Source organism: Ursus maritimus, unplaced genomic scaffold (genome assembly GCF_017311325.1).
Source record: "Ursus maritimus isolate PB19 unplaced genomic scaffold, ASM1731132v1 scaffold_15, whole genome shotgun sequence".
Classification (NCBI taxonomy): Eukaryota; Metazoa; Chordata; class Mammalia; order Carnivora; family Ursidae; genus Ursus; species Ursus maritimus.
In genome coordinates, this window is record NW_024423897.1 from 18498178 (window position 1) to 18517485 (window position 19308).

Consider the following 19308-nt stretch of genomic DNA (forward strand, 5'->3'; position numbering starts at 1 on the left):
ACCTGAAGAAACAAAGACTCAAACAGGTAAAGCCTTTTATTTACCCACGGACATAATTCATTCCTGGCAGAGCCAGGTTTCACATATACTTCAGGACGGTGTCAAAATGAGGATGCCTCGGGGCGCCTGGGTGGCGCAGTCGTTAAGCATCTGCCTTCGGCTCAGGGCGTGATCCCGGCGTTCTGGGATCGAGCCCCACATCAGGCTTCTCCGCTATGAGCCTGCTTCTTCCTCTCCCACTCCCCCTGCTTGTGTTCCCTCTCTCGCTGGCTGTCTCTATCTCTGTCAAATAAATAATTAAATCTTAAAAAAAAAAAAAAAAAAAACTAGGATGCCTCTTCTCTGGGATCATCTCTGGTGTTTCTCCAGATTCATTTGCAATCTTTCTGAAACACAGGCAGGGAGCCTTCATTTCAGGATTCTCTTCTGACACTCCCCTGGAGAAAAGGAAGCCTCTCCAAGCAGGGAAGCCCCAATTGAGAATGCAACAGGATAGGAGTTGTCCCCAGAAACTGAAAGAACAAGACTGGCAAGCTATGGCATCACCTAAAATCTGACAGTAGGCAGCACTCATCCCCGCAACCACCAACACCCACCCCAGTGGTGTCTCCGTCACAAGCACCACCCTGAAACAGCTGTAGGAAGCAAGGCTTCTCAGCACAGCCTGGACTCCTATTTCAGAAGGCTGTGGTAACATCCAGAGACTATGAAAATCTAATTCGGAGAATGCAGGATCTTTGAGGAAAAAACTTCAGGTCTGAAAGATAGCTATTATTCTTGAGATGATTTCTATGAAAGCCCAGTGTTTCTGCTAGGATGTTATCCTGAGGATAGTCTGAGGTTATAGGGAGGCAGCCGGTGCTTCATGAATGGCTAACTGTAATGTTCTCATATTGGTCATCACTCTTCTAGGAAATAGTTGTGACAACCCTGATTCCATGTTTGGAAGGAAATCATTATCCAGTTAATATCAAAGACAGGGGATGGCCCCCCAAGGTCTGTTTCCATTAATAATCTTTGTTTAGAGATCATACATTTATGCTGAGTGTTTCAAGCACTCCTCCAGTCTCCAACACCAGTAAACTCCTTTCGCACATACAGAAGAGGCTAGGCTCTTCCAAGTCTCCCCAGTGACCTTTCTTAATAGTAAGAGGCAGTAGCATCACCTCATAAAGCTTATGTGGGAGGAAACTAAGTGAATCATGGCCAGTACAAAGGAAAAATTCTATCCTCTGCACATAATCTCTTCATTTCTGAAGACCCACTTTAAGTTCCATCCTTTCCAAGAAAGCCTTTCTTAATGACCACTGGCATAATTCCAGCCAGAGAAGGCCATGAAAACTCTTAGAAACAGTCTCAGCTCCTTATTCTTTACAATTCATTCTAGGATGATAATTCACATTATTTTATCATTGAAGGCTCACAAATACATGTCATGTTCTAGAGTTCACTGTTGGACTTTTATATCTTTTTTCTTTAAATTGATTGTAAGGTCACTGAGGACAAAAGACCAATCTTCTTATTTTATCCCTATTACCTTCCATGGCTCATGATACAAAATGGCAGTTTAGGGAGTATTTGCTGATGGGTGATTCCCATCACAAGGTATCACAGGATTCTCTTGCTAAACTAGTAATTCTATTTGCTTTTATTAGTCTTGTAATTAGTTAAGAAAACATAACAGAGCCATTGCATATAGGCTAGAACGTCTGATGAGAAGAGTAGAAAAGTCCTGATTTTCTTCCCCTGAGAAGCCAGGCGAACCTCTAGGAAGTAACTTTTACTTGAGTGCGACCAGGAAAGAGGAAATCAGGAGGGCCATGTCTGGCAGGTGCTGGTTTAGACCTATGAGAATAAGGTGTAAAGGACTCGTGAGGTTTCTAGATTGACCAGGTTAGCTGACCACAATGTGAAGTTTTGTTGGTGGTAGTTGCTCAACACATTTCTCTCTCCAGTTTCTACATCCTGCTCAGACCACCTGCTTCTACTGCCATCGACTGTCTCCATCCCAAGCACTAGGCCAGCAAGTCATGGCTTGCTTTGACCACTCAGCACACGGTCTGAGCAGAGCCAGTCAGGGTTATTCTCTAAGTTTAACAGACAGGCATTAAAAAGGGGTAAATTCTCCTTCTGCCATGGGTGTCCTAAATTGGAACCATTTAAGCCTGGATCTCTGAGCAACCATCTTCCATGACTATATGACAGAAACCTGTCTGTGGTAGGACAGAATGAACTTGGAAACAGAGAAAATCAGAGACAAGAGGTAGAAAGAGAAAGACGGCCTCCCGAACATTACTTGAGGTACGGAATCTACTCAGGCCATGGATCCCTCGTTTCTAGAGCAAATTAATTCTTTTTACTTAAGCCAGTTTAACACAGGTTTCTGTCACTTACAGAAACAGAATCCTGACAAATACAAGACATGTCTAGCAGGAACAGAAAGCGTACCCTTCCTGAGGCTATAGGCCACATCTACCTTATTATTGCTGCGTCTCCGGTGTCTGGCTTGATAATTATCTGGTAAATGAGTGGATAAATCTTCAAAGATTCCTAAACACCTCAGCAGGAACTGGTCCCACTGAGAAGAGGCAAAAGGCCTAGCAAGCATCTGAATCATGGCCATTTACTCTTTGAGGAAGATGACTGTCCCTTCTCTTTATTCCAATCTACCCTACAAGTGTTTCAAGAAGTCACCAGACAATTTATTGGTTAAATACTGAAACTTCCTAATATAACTCTTTTCAGTCGGTGATGTACTCCAGTTTGTAACTATGTATTGTGATTAGGGCGATTTTTATGTGTTTGTGGAGTTTGTCTCCAAGAACTTTAGGGTTCATTCTTCATCCATGCACCTTCTAAGGCCACTGCAGACCCTTACCAAATTGTGAAGGTCTCTGGTAGGATATTCATTAGATGTGTTTCCCAAAGTAGAATCCTTCAACAGTAGTAACTTAGCAACATGACAAAATATCTCTAACAAGCAAAAAGCAGCAGGAAAGAATTGGTCTTTTGTCATACTTATTCTCTTGCAACAAGTGTGTCACTCACTGATAAGCAAAGGAAACAGAGAATTGCTATCACACGTATGTTTCCTTGTTTGGTGTTGACAAAGATGTTTGTGGACAAACAGGAAGCCAACAGAGCCCATGTACGTAAACGGTCCAGCAAATGTGCACTATTCCTAAATCCCTCAGTTAATTTTTCAGCCCCACTACATCCATATGAATTACTGGAGGCTCAAAAAGAGAAATATTTGGAATAAATTTAAGAGTGCAGTCTTTTTACTATGCCTTGGCAGAGACGTATGGAACACCAAAGCAAATATGTTCCAGTATATTCTGGGCACCAGCGTATCTGGTAGATACTTAAGAAGTACTTGAAATTAGGAAAAAACACATGCTGAGGTTTTCAGCCCTGATCCCTGGGGTTTTTTTGTTGTTGTTGTTGTTTGTTTGTTTGTTTGTTTTAGGTCTGTATCCAAGGTTACTCAATGGCCTCCCTGAATGAAACACTGGATCGCTAGTGGTAGTGATGGGGAAACATGGCAGAAAGTCAAGGCTAACACTATGAAGGGGCACTCCAGTTGAGGAGCATCTATGAGACAACAGTATTGTGTCATCTGAGCTCCACAGTGTCCATGACTATCAGCCAATGGGATCACCAATGCCATCCCAACATCTGCTCAACACCAGGTAACACTGATAAGACAGTTCCAAAATGCTGCCAGCAGGATCTTAAAATATGAAGACAATAGTCCATATCACTCCACTACTTTAAAATTTTTAAGGAACTCCCCCAACACTTACAGGATGGAACCCAGATTTCTTCTCATGCGACATGAGGTCTCTGGTGATCTGACACCTCTACACTCAGCGTCAGTTCACACCTCTGTAGCTTCACACTCTTCTCTGCAAAAGCACAGACTTCCTCGGTATGTCCACTCTCTCCCAATGATTCCTGCTCCAACGTCTTGGCCTCCACAGACCACCTCAGTGGTCAAAATCATACCATCTCCTCCAAGAACCTTTTCCTAAGCCCTCGCCTCCACCTCACACATCCACAGCCTGGGAAAAGTCTCCTTCTTGGTGCTCCCAAATGATCTGTACCTGTTGCTTTCTTTGTATTTACCACAGGTCATTATAATTTTCTACTTACTAGTCAGTCTCCCCCATTAAACCAGGACATCCTTCAGGGCAAGAATTGTGTCTTAGGCAATTCTGAATTACCAATGCCTGGCACAGAACTTGGCATATAGGAGGCACTCAAGAGATATTTGTTGAATAATGAACAAATCCACAACTCTTCTTAGAGCACACCCTCAAGCATATACACGTCCTTCCTGTGCAAATGCACACACACCCCTTACTACAACTTTTAGAAAGAGGAAAGGAATTATAAAACAATAAAATGCCAGCATTAGAGGGACCTAGTGAAAGGCTAACTTTTTTGTCTACATGAATACTTTCTTTTCCAAACCCATAGGTCATGTCCAACAAGCACATCTCCAGTGACTGATGGGGAACCTACCACCTTAAGAAGCCACGTTTTCTGTTCTTGGGCTGCTCCAAATGTTAGAAGGTTCCTGCTCATGATAAGCTGAATTTGCTTGACTTTAACTTCTGGTGACTCACTGGTCCTAGCTCTGCTCCCTAGAGCCACACAGAACAAGTCTAATCCCAAGTAGCCCTTCAAATATTTGAAGAAGCCGAATCTTCACTCCTCCAGAGTACACAAATTCCTTTTTTTTTTTTTTAGGGTTTTTTTTTTAAGATTTTATTTATTTATTTGACAGAGAGAGGCATAAGTAGGGGGAGGGGCAGAGGAAGAGGGGGAAGCATACTCCCTGTGGAGCAGGGAGCCCGACTTGGGGTTCCTGGGCTCGATCCCAGGACCTTGGGATCATGACCTGAGCCGAAGGTGACTTAACCGACTGAGCCACCCAGGTGCCCTTTATTTATTTATTTATTTATTTATTTAAGTTTTTTTCCTGAAGCGAGGGCGTGCTTGGTGGATTGTATTTTCGTGCCCACAAGAGCGGTAGAGTCTCTAAAATGTTGAGTGTTTGGCTGTTTTTATTGTGCAGAGTACACAAATTCCTTATGAACTGACACCCAAACACTTGAGTTCTGAGTCCCTTTCACAGACCTGGTCAGTCTTCCTGGACATGCTCCAGAATGAGCCCCTGAGAGCATATGTTAAAAACTTCAGAAGTACATATTGGTGTAAATTCTAAAATGAAATTCTTAAGCTTCATTAAACATTAAAATCACTGGGAAAGGTTAATAAAAATATATTTGGGGGGACCCCCACCCTCAGAGTCCAATTCCACGTGTGCGCAGTGGGACCCAAGAATCTATTTTAATGAACTGCTCAACCAATCCCACAGACCACTCTTCAAGAAACAGTCACCTAAGAAGTCACCAGTTTTGGCGTTCTCCTCCACAAATGGGGATTAAGTCTATCTTCCTCTCTGATCACACGGTAGGGTGTGACCTACCTCCTAAACTGATTACAGAATACAGCCTAAATATCGGATGCACAATGATGATGGAATGGGAATCAGGCATTCACTAAGGCTTCATATTTGAACAAAAGAAGAGCTGCCAGATGGCACCCCTTCATCAGAGAGTGAGTTAGAAACGTTGGTCAAGGGGGTGAGAGACCAGATTTCATGCTCTTCATCCTTCTGAACAGCAGTCTTTAAAGCAGCATAAAGATAAATGATCTGCTGTCTGTATTTTCTGAACATGTCATGGGAAGGCTTTTCCATTCCATAAATACTTATATTAGTAAATCAAATAAGCTGGAAAAGCACTTAGGCATGATGCCAGGAGAAAAACCATGCCAGCATTGTTTCACTTCGTTAATGTTATTAGTTAATCATTAATTGCCACTATTGATGAATTCTACTTACAAAGAAGCTTTAGAGAATGAGCTACAGAGAATAAGGCAGCATAGACACATTTCCAGGGAGGGAGACAAGAATGAAGGATGCTTAAATCTCAGACACTAGAAAGAAATGGTGCTGAGTTCAAATCCTGACCCATCCTTTTAGCAATTCATTACCTTTAGCAAATTACTTAATTGTTCATAGCTACCATTTTCTCATCTGTAAAATGGCATTTCTAATGGTCCCAATATCATGGAGTTGTCACTTTTTTTTTAATTTTTTATTATGTTAGTTACCATACAGTACATTCTTAGTTTTTGATGTAGTGTTCCATGATTCATTGTTTGCATATAACACCCAGTGCACCATGCAATATGTGCCCTCCTTAATACCCATCACCAGCCTATCCCATCCACCCCCCCCCAAAGCCCTCAGTTTGTTTTCCATAGTCCATAGTCTCTCATGGTTCATTCCCCCTCTGTTTATCCCTCTTTCTTCTTCCCTTTCTTCTCCTACCAATCTCCCTGCTATTTCTTATGTTCCATAAATGAGTGAAATCATATGATAATTGTTTTTCTCTGCTTGACTTATTTCACTTAGCATTATCTCCTCCAGTCCCGTCCATGTTGCTGCAAATGTTGGGTAATCGTTCTTTCTGATGGCTGAGCAATATTCCATTGTATATATGGACCACATCTTCTTTATCCAGTCATGTGTTGAAGGGCATCTCGGCTCCTTCCACAATGTAGCCATTGTGGACAACGCTGCTGTGAACATTGGGGTGCATATGGCCCTTCTCTTCACTGCGTCTGTATCTTTGGCAGAAATACCCAGTAGTGCAATTGCTGGGTTGGAGTTGTTACTAAAAACTAAATGATAAACAATGCAAGGTCCCAGCTCATTAGGTTTTTTTTCCATATCTGTGCATGTATGTATTCTTTTATTACTTCTTTCTTATCCATACTGCACAGATTTAGTAGTCAAACTATCCACTCCATTTCATAGACAAAGACACTAAAGGAAAAGTTTGGTCAATCACCATGAAAACAAAATTCAGACTGTTCACCACAAGACCAAATCTGCATTTTTCCATTACTCTGCCTAGCAGAATGTTGTCCTTGTAGCAATTAGAATCAGGGGAGCTTCTCAGAGTGAACTGGCCTGATGCCCATCCTGGGGGAGCTAGAACAACACAAGGAAAGCTACAGACCTGGATTCCACTGTCTTCCATGCATTCAACTATTCCTTCATTTGTTCATTTCACAAATATTTATTGAGCCCCTTTTTTGTGCCAGGCACTGGGCTAGGACCCAGGGACACCAGTGAGTAAGGTAAGTCAGATGGTCTTTGTTCTCGCTTTCTTTAGGTTTCTGTTCAAATGTCCCCTCACCCAAGACGCTGCCCTGATCAAGCACCCTACCCAACAGAGCAGCCTGCGTCCCTGTCACACTCTGTCCCCTTACCTGTGTTCTCCCTCCATTCTCCCACATGCTATGTGTTTATTTTCTCCCCCCATCCCCTGCTAAAATGTAAGGCAGGGAACTTCTCCAATTTGCTCACTTTTACATCCCCAGCTCCAAGCATGGTGCCTGGGCCACAGTACATGCTCAACTAATATTTTTTGACAACAGAAGGAAAAATCTTGGTGGGGGGAGGGGAGGCAGGGAGAGGAAATAAATGATTGTGAGTTAGGAATACTAGAAAGGAAACCTAGTGGGGTTGGCTAGGGAATGACGAGCAGGGAGCCTCTTAGTAGACAGATAGTGATGATTAATCCAGGAGTCAATGAGCCACCCATGCACAGACAGGGAAAGAACCCTGCCCTTTGCCCCCATGTGACCCTAGGCCTGTCACTGCCCTTTCTAACCTGCACCAGAATCAGTTCTCAGCAATGAGAAGCAACTCTTACCTGTCAGACCCCTCCTAGGACTTAGCATGCAGAAGATGCTGAGCGCTGGAATAGCATTAGGGACCTGGTGGGAACGTGACACTTAAACAAAATGCCTTCATAAAATCCATTGCACGCACGACTGAAATTACAACAGAAAGAGGATTTAAGCCTGGGCTTTCAGCTCAGGGAGCCACGCGACTCGGCAATATTTTGGTTATGCTCTAATTAGCTGTTAGCATACAGTGCAGGTGCCAGGTAATCTGCATTTACTAGAAAGAAATCTGCAAGTAGCAACCAGCAGGAAGAGATCGGGAAGCCAGGGGACCCCTACCCCTGAAAGAGATCCACCATTCCCTGTGCCAAATGCAGGCAGTCCACAGAGGCAAACCTCGCAGGGCCGTGGCATGTTAGTTAGGGACTCCGGTGGGGGACAGAGATCTGACAGCCAGCTGCATAAGTGAAGTTAGCTGGGCCGTGGAGCATCTCTGGGAAGGGCTGCCTGTATGCTCACCATGAGGTGTCCTGGGAGGACAGGTACTTCCCCATGTCTCCCATTCTGTTGAAAAACCAGGCAGCATAAAGCTATCACCGCATCTTCATGCTAAAAAAGGAATGCAGGCAGAGGGGAAGAAGCAGCTCAGAGAGGTCACAGTTAACCACACCGGAGCTGTGACACCTGGCACCACCACGAGCTCTCCGCCCTACCCGTCTGAAAACACTGCTCCTATCATCTGAACCACAACACCCCTGACTCTGACGGTATTCACACCTGCAGATTAAAACTACCACGCTATCGGAACAAGCACTGCGTCCCCATCCTGGCACAGTACAGCCAAGGGAACCAGGCTCATCACTGCAACTCTGCACCTTAAAGGCTGAAGTACAGAGCACTCAGGGGAGAGAACAATTTCAGACAATTCACATTCAACCATCGACACTCAACCTGGAATTCAATTATTAGATTAGCTTTTGAAAAAGACACGATGCTGAATGAATGGAACCAAGAATGTACAATTTTTAATGAAAATAAAAGCTTTTTAAAATGGACTAAACTATGGCCCACTGCTGGAGAGAGAGCTGGCCTGGAGAGATAGGGTCTTACTGGCTGCCCAAAGTGATCAGAGGAGGCAGAAGAATGTTGGGAACCCGAAGACAATAGGCTCAGAGAGGGAAACACTAATCAGAAAAATACCACCTTCTTCACAGTTGTGCCAAGAGCATGCCCTACTCTCCACATTCCCTTTGGGTCTTAGTCTCCCCATCTGCAAAATAGACATCGCACCACATACCTCTTAAACTTGGTTAAAGATTAAGTGAGGTAGCATCAGCCAAGCACTTAGCAGAGGGCTTGGTGCATACTAGTCACTCGGTAAATAAGAGCGGCCTTCTCCTTCCTTCTTGTGGAGGTGGATAATTAAAAACAACAACAACAACAATAATAATAATAAGACTACAACACACTAAACCTACAGAAAGAAACCTGAACCCTGAATAATGAAGACTAACTTTATATATTCAGCTCAAGAGATGCGGGACAGGGGCGCCTGGGTGGCACAGTCGCTAAGCGTCTGCCTTCGGCTCAGGGCGTGATCCCAGTCTTCTGGGATCGAGCCCCACATTAGGCTCCTTCGCTAGGAGCCTGCTTCTTCCTCTCCCACTCCCCCTGCTTGCGTTCCCTCTCTCGCTGGCTGTCTCTGTCAAATAAATAAATAAAAAATCTTTAAAAAAAAAAAAAAGATGCGGGACAACTGCTTTAAAATCATTTCTCTGGAGAAAAGAGGTAGCTTAGGGATGGGTAAATGACACCTCCCCCACACTGAGTCAAGCTATCTGTGGGCCTGAAGCATCTCAGATTCGCCTGAGGTAGACAAATGTTCCCACCTTATCAGTGGGTTTCTTTTCTAATTAAAATGCATGAACTTCTGTAAGCTCCAGGTGCCCAGAGGAAGGGGGGCGGGGTGGAAGGAGGAGAGCAACAGAGCTAGCTAGCTACAGAGAATCTTCTCCCCTGTTTAAAATCCAAAAGAAAAGGTTATTGCCAAACTGTAAGGAAAGACCGTGATTGACCTGGCAGCAGTGGTCTCTAAAGAGACACGAAATTAGGATGCAAGAGAAAAAGAATGTGGCCTGGAGGCCCTTCCCCAACAAGGTGGGGGCTCACCGCTTGGGGCTGGTGACACCCAGTTTCTGTCTAGCTGGCACTTTTCAAGTGACAGCACGGTAGGGAGCCAAGAAGTTTCCATAAAAGGATTATGGACTATAGAAGGAATAGTTGACCTTTATTAAGTCGTTCCTTTACACCAGCACTTTGCACTCGTCATCTCACTATTCCTTAGGACAACTTTTTTCATTTATTACTACTATTATCCCCACTTCATCAATGAGGAATATGAAGTAGGTAACTTACTCAGGCATCATAGTCAAGAGATGATCAAGATGGCATTCAAACCCTAGAAGCTCCGTGATGATCGCTAACATTTACTGGGCACTTACTAAATGCCAGGCACTGGGCTAAACCCTTTACCACGCCATTTCGTTTACTCCTCATGGCACCCCTAGGGGCTGGCTATTGTTATGACAGCCATTTTACAGATGAGTAAACAGATTCAGGTAAGTTAGGTGACTCACTGAAAGTATACAGCCAGTAAGTAGTGGAAACAGGATCCAAACCATCCTGTTGAAGGCTGTGCTCTACACACGATATTAACTCAACAGCTGAGTACAAATGCGAGATGCGAGGTTGGGGGAGGGTACTCAGTCATTTAAGCATCTGCCTTTGGCTCAGGTCATCTGGGATCAAGCCCCACATCCGGCTCCCAGCTCAGCGGGGAGTCTGCTTCTCCTTCTCCCCCTGCTTGTATTCTCTGTCTCTTTATTTATTATGAATAAATAAAATTTTTTAAAAATTAAATTAAGGTCCAATATTATGTGCCACCTTGACATCTGAAACAGGGAGGGCTTTGGATGGCCTAACCCCAACTTCTCCCCACCAACCGTGCTCCCACAGAAAAGGTCCTCCTTATCAAGGGAGGCCAGACACAGTTCCTGCTTATCCCTGAGAGGCAGGTTTCAGCTCCGTGCCAGCTCATGGAATTATTCAAACAAGCCAATCACAGCCTCCCGTGGGAAGCCAGGGTCATTCTACCCTCTTGATACTACAGAGCCTGTGTCCTACAGTCCCCGGTCCTTCACTTTGTTCCCAACTGCAACCCCCGGGGTGGGCCTGCATGGTGTGCAGTGTCCTACTCCATACGCTGTGAGTACAACTGAGTAACAAACTGCTGTCCTTCTCATCTGTCCAGGGTCAGGAGTTCTGTGCAGTCGTCCCCGTGACCTGAGGCTGGGAATCCTTCTTTGACCGACAGAGCAAAGAGGAGAGGATGACAACACCCTAGATGCTGAGCTCCATGCGAGGAGACATTCTGTCCATCTTACTGTCCTCTCCAGAGCCTGGTGTGGGCCCAGAGCTTGGTAAGAGCAATTACAGACACATAGGACTGAATTGCTTGGAAACCTCACAACCCTCCGGAGGTGTTTGTTTGTTTGTTTGTTTGTTTGTTTGACAAACGGAGAAACTGAGGCTTGAGAGGTGATGACCTGCCAGGCCTGCTGCCTGCCAGCCTGTAGCAGAAGGGCAATGTGCATGGAGAACAGGGATCCACCCCTGCTGGGTGAACAGATCCTGGGGGACAGATCCATCCATCCATTCTAGGGACATCCTGCCACAGCAGCTCTGCCCCAGCCCCGGGGCTCAGCAGCCCCAGGGAGCTGTCCTGGGCAGTTTCTAGTCGCCCTCCTGCTCTGCCTGAGCACATCTGAGGAACTGGGCCTGACACAATGGAAAGATCCATCCTCAGAAGCCCTGTTCAGGGCAGGTGAACTCTGTGTGATTCCAGTCACACCAGAAGTAGCACCAAGTATATTCTAATGCTTAGATCAAAGGTGCCCTGATTGTGTACCAGGGGTGATGGGAGTGCAGGGGAATGAGAGGTCCACTCTACACTTACCAAGGTCAGCAACCACCACAACCCCCACTTCTGTGTTCAGCTCTACGGCAGGCTCGTTTTGTACCACTCGCCACTCAGCCGTCTTGGGAGAGCTGAGAGCAGGGGCACCGAAGACAAGAGGTCACGGCACTCACTGTGCAACACAGCCACAATCTGAACCCCAGATCGGGTGGCTCCCAAGTCTGGGCCACGCAGGTCCCCTCCGTGTCCTGGATATGATGGAGGAGGAACAAAGACAGTACCTTTCCTCTGAGAATTTACAGCCATACCCACAGGGGAGAAGAACCTAAGAGCTCTAACCAAGGACTGGCCCCATGATGTCAAAAGTGGGCTGGGAGTAACCTTTCCCCATATGGAAACGCTGGATATCCCCACACCAGAGGATCTCCCTTCGGCCCAAAACATTAGTGCAAATCTTTAAGGCCCATTTAAAATAACATCAGCAACACAAGCAGCTAACATATATTAGAGTTTTTCCTACAGACCCCACACTGCTAAATGTTCATATGGAAAACTGAAGATCCGTTTGGAGCAGTATTTTCTTCCATTTATCGAAGGCTCCATTAGGTGCCAGGCATTGTGCTAAGGGCTTTACATATATTCTATATGTATTCTCAAAATAACTTTAAGAGATCATGGTAATATTTGTTTCATTTTTCAGATAAGAGAGCTGAGGCAGAGAGATTAAGCCTGGATTTTCAAACTGAAGTTTGGGACTCATTAGTGGGTTGTCAATGAATTTATCGGGTCATGATAAGCATTGTTTTAAGTAAGTACACAGGAGAGAGGACAGGGATGGAATGAAACAGAACAGATCAGAATGCAAACCACACGGGAGTATCCTGTCTTCTGTTCTGCTCCAAGATATGTGTTTGCAAGTGTACGATGAGTAGTATCACGAAATACTACTTCATACTATGACAATACTGTTGTAAGGCACCAGAGCCACGAGTCTCTGTGGAAGGTTTGAAAGCCACTGGGTTAAGTAATTTGTCGGAGGTCACAAAGCTAGCAATTTGTGAAGCCAGGGTTCAAATTCACAGTCTTTCTCTAGAGCCTACACCCTTGACCTCCAAACCAATGTTGTCCAATAAAAGCATAAAGGAAACCATTTTGTAATTCCAAATTTTCTAGTAGGCACATTGAAAAAGTAAAAAAGCCACATTTACAAGTTGCTAAAATTGATTTTAATATCTTTTGATATTGGGTTATATAAAATGTATTATTTCAACACATAAAAATTAATTTTAAAATTAAGTCTTTGTTTTACACTTGCAGCACATCTCGGTTCACACTTGCCCTCCTTCAAGTGCTCAGTAGCCACATGTGACTAGCGGCTACCATCTTGGGCAGCACAGCCATAAACTAAACTACCTCTAATATCCCCTTGGACACTGGACCTTCTTCCTCAGATCTCACTGCAGAGGAAGGTTTCCTGTCCTATTCTATCCACCCCTAGTGGCCTCTTCCGCAAAGCTCCAGAGTTAATCTAAACCCAAAACCCAACGTCCATGGCTATTTCTTTCCACTTGCCTTGGCACCTTTTCAATTTCACATCCTTGCTAGACCATCAGGGAGAAGAACTGGTAGGAAAGGGGACCCCTGCAGCCACGACATGCTGGAGGAGGGCAAGGACAAAGGTCCTGAACAATAGGAACCTGTGTGGGGTCCTGGCCTGACCATGCGGCTGGCAAAGCTGCAGGCTCACGGGCAGCTGAACAACAGCAGTGGGAGGCACGTCCTCCCATTCAGCTTTACAGAGACACTTGATCCTTCACACTCAGCCCTGACAGAAATCAGCGGGCCTCCCCCCTCCATTTCTTTGCCAAAATAAGCTGACTGTGGAATTGCAAAAAGACTGGCATCTGGAGAGTTGTTTGAAGAGGCAACAGCTATCTAGTGACTTCAGAACCACCCATTAGATAATCTGATAAATATCAGACATAAATATGCTGTAACGATGGTTGGGAAGCTAGAAGCCCCAGGCAGCCATTACCTGGCATGCTCACTGCTCCTGCGAGGTGAGAGAGAGGTTTTTGCACAGACACAAGGCAAGGCTAGGCTCACTGCCCAGCAACAGCCAGGGCGGGAAGACAAAGTAGGCAGTTAGGGCTCTTCCCATTCTCCCCCAGACTCCACTGCTGTGTGTGCCCTGAGGAAGAGTGCTTTTTTTCAGTCCATCCATTTGGTTCCCAAAAACCTCTCCCGAGAGCGCTGAACAGGAGGAAGACTCCCTGTGGAGGAAATGAACTGGGGCTGGGAGAAAACCATCAGGTACTTCTGCCTACATGGGGTGGCCTCATTCCTCAAATCAAGAAATGAAATTCAAGTTGGTGGGGTGTTTGTTTGTGGCAGTGGAAGGGACGGAGAGCTCTTCCATCATTCACTGGCCTCTTCAATGAGCAGCTACCACGCGCCCGGCACCCCAGCTGGGTCCCAGGCTCAGAGACGCACTGCCTGCTCTCCTGACATCCGGGAGCTTGATACACCAGCCAGCCAAACAGGGTACCGAGAATAGAGCACTGCAGGAGACAGGATAAGGTGGAAACCAAGTACGGTAGAGACCTGGAGAAAGGAATAATGAATGTGCTGGAAGGTGTCAGGGATGGGCAACTAGCGCACACGGGCTGCCTAGAGCTCTTTACAACCTACAGGAGCTTCTCGTGAGCAGTCTGCTCAGGGCTCACAGTATTTACTAGCTCCACTGTATACACATCTCATCACGGAGGAGACGGAGGCTCAGGTATCAAGGTACTCATTGATAAGACAGGGAAGGTGCTACTGACCACATGAGACACAAAAAAGACATTCATCAAGCGACAGCCACATATAATTATTTTGTAACAGAGATGCCTGGTATGCCTGCTCTGCCCTCACACTCCTTGTTAGAGGAGGCCCTGCCCCCACATCCCAGGCTCTGTCTCACGGCCCGGCTCAGAGGACAGTGCTGTATGACCACACCTCTCAGAGTCCCTTGCCTAAGTATTTGGAAGAGACCAGATATTTGATACCCTCCACAGGCTACCTGGACTGTTGGGCTATATAGAGCCACCTAGGCTCTGTTTCCCCCACGTTCGCGGACACGCAAAATTCAATAGTCGACTCATAGAAGCCAAAAACGTGCAAATAACTCAAAAGTCTATAAGCTGATGAACGGATAAACAAAATATGGTATATTCACATACTGGAATATTAGCCATGAAACAGGAATGAAATCCTGGTACCTGTAACAACATGGATGGACTTCAAGAACATAATGCCAAGTGAAATAAGCCAGATGCAAAAGACACATGTTGTATTATTCCAGGTACACAAAAGGCCCCGATTAGGCAAATCCCCAGAGACAGAAAGCAGATTGCTGGTTGTCGGGGCCTGGGGAAGGGAGGAATTGAAAGTTACTGCCTGATGGCATGGGATTTCTTTTTGGGGTAATAAAAACAGTTCTAAAGCTAGAGAGTGATGAGGGATACACAACTCTGTACCAGAAGCCGCAGTATTATACACTTCAAAATGGTTACAATGGTGACTTTTTTTCCTGTGAATTTCACCCTGAAAAGAAACTTAAAAGTCTATGTTGCTCTTTGAAAAAGCTGGTTTCAGTAGGTGTTTGTCACCATTAAAAACTGCTGACTAAAACGTAGGCAATTATGTTCAATGTCTTGTCTAGGGCACACAAGGGGTGGAGGCCAGGGCCTGGACTCAACTCGTGCCCGGTCGTCTGCTGACCTAGCTCTTGCTCCTCCATACCGTGCCCTCACTTAACAGAGAGGATGGAAGGCTTTCGCAACTCCTCAATAGACAGGAGGCTGCTCCCCACAACCTGCCAATAGGTGGGGAGGATCCATCCAAGTGCATTTATTTTGGGTCCTGTCAGCAGAAACCAGACTTTGTTAAGAGGATGTTAGCAAGTTTCTTTGCTTCCCTGTTTTTGTAAGAATTCTTCATGACTCCAAGTTGCGTATGTCATTTTTCAGCAAAATCTAGCCTCCAGAAAAAGAATATTTGATGCTCTTGAAATGTACAGCCCTTCATTTTGCTCTATAGCACAGGCTGGACACACTGCTCCGTCACTTGTCACCCCATCTCCGCTCCCCCGCCCCGCCAAGTACAGGGTTAGGCACACCATCCACAGAGGCAGAAAAGGCAGTGAGGTGTTAGGACAAAACCTGAGCCAATGTGGCAGAAACTTCCCGATCTGGGGTTTCACAGAATCTTGGATCTAGAAGAGAACTTGAAACTTTCAAGTCACAGTACTTTTGTAGGAAAACAAAAAACAAAAAAAAAACCAAAACCTTAAGCTTTACCTGTGAAGGTTGAATGTTAATTTCTAGCCAGTGATTCTTGTTACAGCTAAAATAATAATAATATGAACAGGTTATTAAAGTCGAGAAAAGCAAAGATGGTGCGGTGGGTATATATTCCCTACTTTCAAGCTGCTTACAAGAAGATAAGGTGTGTATGTGAGCGTGTGGTACAATACTCAGTTTGTGTTTTACAAGCATTATCTCATGTAGTGGGGGTAGTCTCCTTTTACAGATGAAGAAACTGGCTCATACGTTTCCATGATCCACACCAAGTTCCAAAATTAAGTTCGTGAAGAAGACAGGGGTGATCCCAAAGCCCATATTCTAAACCACCATGATGTAACAGAACGATTACATAGTAATATTTTAGAGTCACATATTGAGTGGAAGATACACTGTTTTACGGTACTTTATAATTTTCAGAGATTGCACACTTGGAGCGGCTTCATACAGACACTGACAGCGGAAGGACTTCTGAGAGGAGAGAGAAGGTCTGGAACCAATGGGTAATACTCCACAGATGAGGTGGGCTTTGAAGGACAGGTTGTAGTTCGGTACTTAACAAGTGAGTGAGGAGGGCGGCGTGGGAGTGGGGAAAGAGCAAAGGTGAAAGTGTGGTGGGAGTGGGGGGGAGGCGGTGACAAACAGCTGGCTAGGGTGATAGAGGATTCTCTTAATTCCCAACATGGAAGGTAGCTAAGTATCACAGAGAGATTTGCTTTGGGAGGGGTCCCTTCCTCCTGGAAAGCTAACAACAACAATAATAATAGTATCACCATTCACTGGGCAGTTTATAGATAAGCTAATCACAGTGCTAAGCACTACTAGTAACTACCTGCTTGGGTTACTCCCTCTGGTGACCAGCCACAATTCCCCTCATGTGTGTGTGTAATTACGTCACACATTTTCGGGCCATATGGTTCTCTCAAAACTGAATCCAACCCTAGCTCATAAGATGAGCCATGTGACCCAAACTTACACCAATTGGACCATCATGTGTGAACACAACCCGGCCTTGATACTGGTTCAGAGATGAACATGATGCCAGTCAGAGCCACCAACATGACTTTCTCCCTGAAAGGATACAGGGGATGGAGCTACTGTTGCCATCTCGCTGAAGAGATGCAAAGTTCTGATAACACTGTTGGAGCTCAGCCCCACTCCTGAACTTCAATGAGCAATACATTGTCTCTTGGCTTAAGCTGGTTCGGGTCAGGTTTTTGGTCGCTCTCCACTGAAGAAGTCCTAATCAATGTATGCATGTAAATGAACCTCATGTGACCCTCACAACACTACCATGAGGTAACTGTTAACAGTAGTGCCCTCCTCTTGGGAGGTCAAGTCACCAGCCAGCTGGTAGAGGCAAGCGTGGTTCTGGAACCAGCACTCCCCATCACCATACCACCTGGCTGGAGTCTAGCTCTGCTGTTATGAAACAGGACTCTCCACAAGCCTAAAATAAGTCTTTCCACTCAAAATAATTCCGAAGGCTTAAAATACCTTAGAGGGTGTAAATTTTCTCGAGCTCCTTTAGGTTCGCAATGATCCCTTTTTGGCTTCAGTCGTCTCCCTGAAAAGAATCATTTAAGCAATAAAAAATGTCTCTCCCCAAGTCATCCTTCAACTGCTGATACTTCACTTTCTCAAAAATCACAGATAAAAATAACAATGCACAGAAGCAAAGACTACACGGCTGCTAAAATGGGCAGAAGGGAAGGGAAGAGGAGATCCTGACCCAGTGTTTTCTGTGTTGGCACACAAGAAGTTTGGATCAACACTTGATGATAATTTTCAAAGTCTATTTCTTAACGGAAGTGTACTTTTGCTTACCACCAAACACAATCTTGGACTGGTGGCATGGCGAGCCACAGCTGCTCCTTCCTGACTGCTTTGAAAATTCAAAAACAAAATTAAACAAATACTAGCTAGGAAGACAGTTTGATGTGCATACCTCGTCTGGGCAATTCTCTCTCTTTGTTCAGTTTCTGAGCACTTTGCCAGAGGCTTGGGAACTCTTCGATGCCGGAATAAACAACAGCAGTCTTGAAATGGAGTGAAAGCAAGGAGACTGTGCCAGGTGATGCCCACAGCCTCAAAGAACACTAAGACCCATTGGTATTCCCACTCCGGCCATGAATTTGCCAGGCTTAATCAGTATAATGGAGGCAAAGGGCTTGCAGATGGAAACAGGAGAGTAGAGTCCTAGAGTTCACACTTCCATTAACTTTGAGCCTCATGCTACCAATTATAAAATGGCCCATGAAGACTGTATGATTTTGTTGGATTCTTTAAATAAAAAGGTTTATAGCAGAGTGAATGAAAGCATGGGCTTTGGAATCAGAAAGAGTGGGGTTGACCCCTCAACTATGATTCCATGTATGCTACCCTGAATAAGTCATTTACCCTCATAAGCCTCAGTTCTTCATCTGTAAAATCAAATACTGTCTACTTCTTAAGGCTATTTCAAGAGTTAAATGAGAAAACCCACTGAGCACGGTTCCTCTTCCAGCATTAGTGGAAAAAAAAAAGTTAACCATCACTATTTTATTATCATTAATAATAAAGTTCAAAATTCTGTGTGACTGCAAGGGTAATAATGCCCTTTCCACCAAAAGCCAGATCTGAACGCTTCTTGAAAAATGTCAGCAGTGTAAATATTTGGCCTTCACCAGCCATGGTTTCTGTTTTTTTATTATCATTATCCTTGCCAAAATGCAGAAACGTGAGCATATCTGAATAGTCCCAAGCATATGTTGACGGTATACGGTATAAAGGCTTGGCCTCAACTTGACTAATGTGGAACTTCGAGTGCTGACAGAAAGGCAGGTTTGACAAACTCCAGCAACACTGCCAAGCCTGGCCGCCTTCCAGCACTGCCCTTCATTACTGCCTTTAAGGGGATCTTTCGAGAAACTTAGCTTGTTAGTCATACGTGAAGTCATGGCTATTCATCTTGAGGACCATCTATGGTGATTTGGATTCTGTCCAAATGATTAGGAGAAAACATGTTTCGTCATCCACAGGTCTGCTGCCTAAGAGTACTTCCGGCAAACTTCAGGACTTGCAGAACCTGCCAGAAATCTTTATTTTTGACCAGATGGTTTGAAATTCCCAAGGTAGGGAGCCTGGCATGCGATGTGGCACTCTCGGAGAAATCAGACAAATTGGTTGTTTGTAGCTATAGGTGCAGTGGTTTGTTGGCCTCAAGGTAGCATC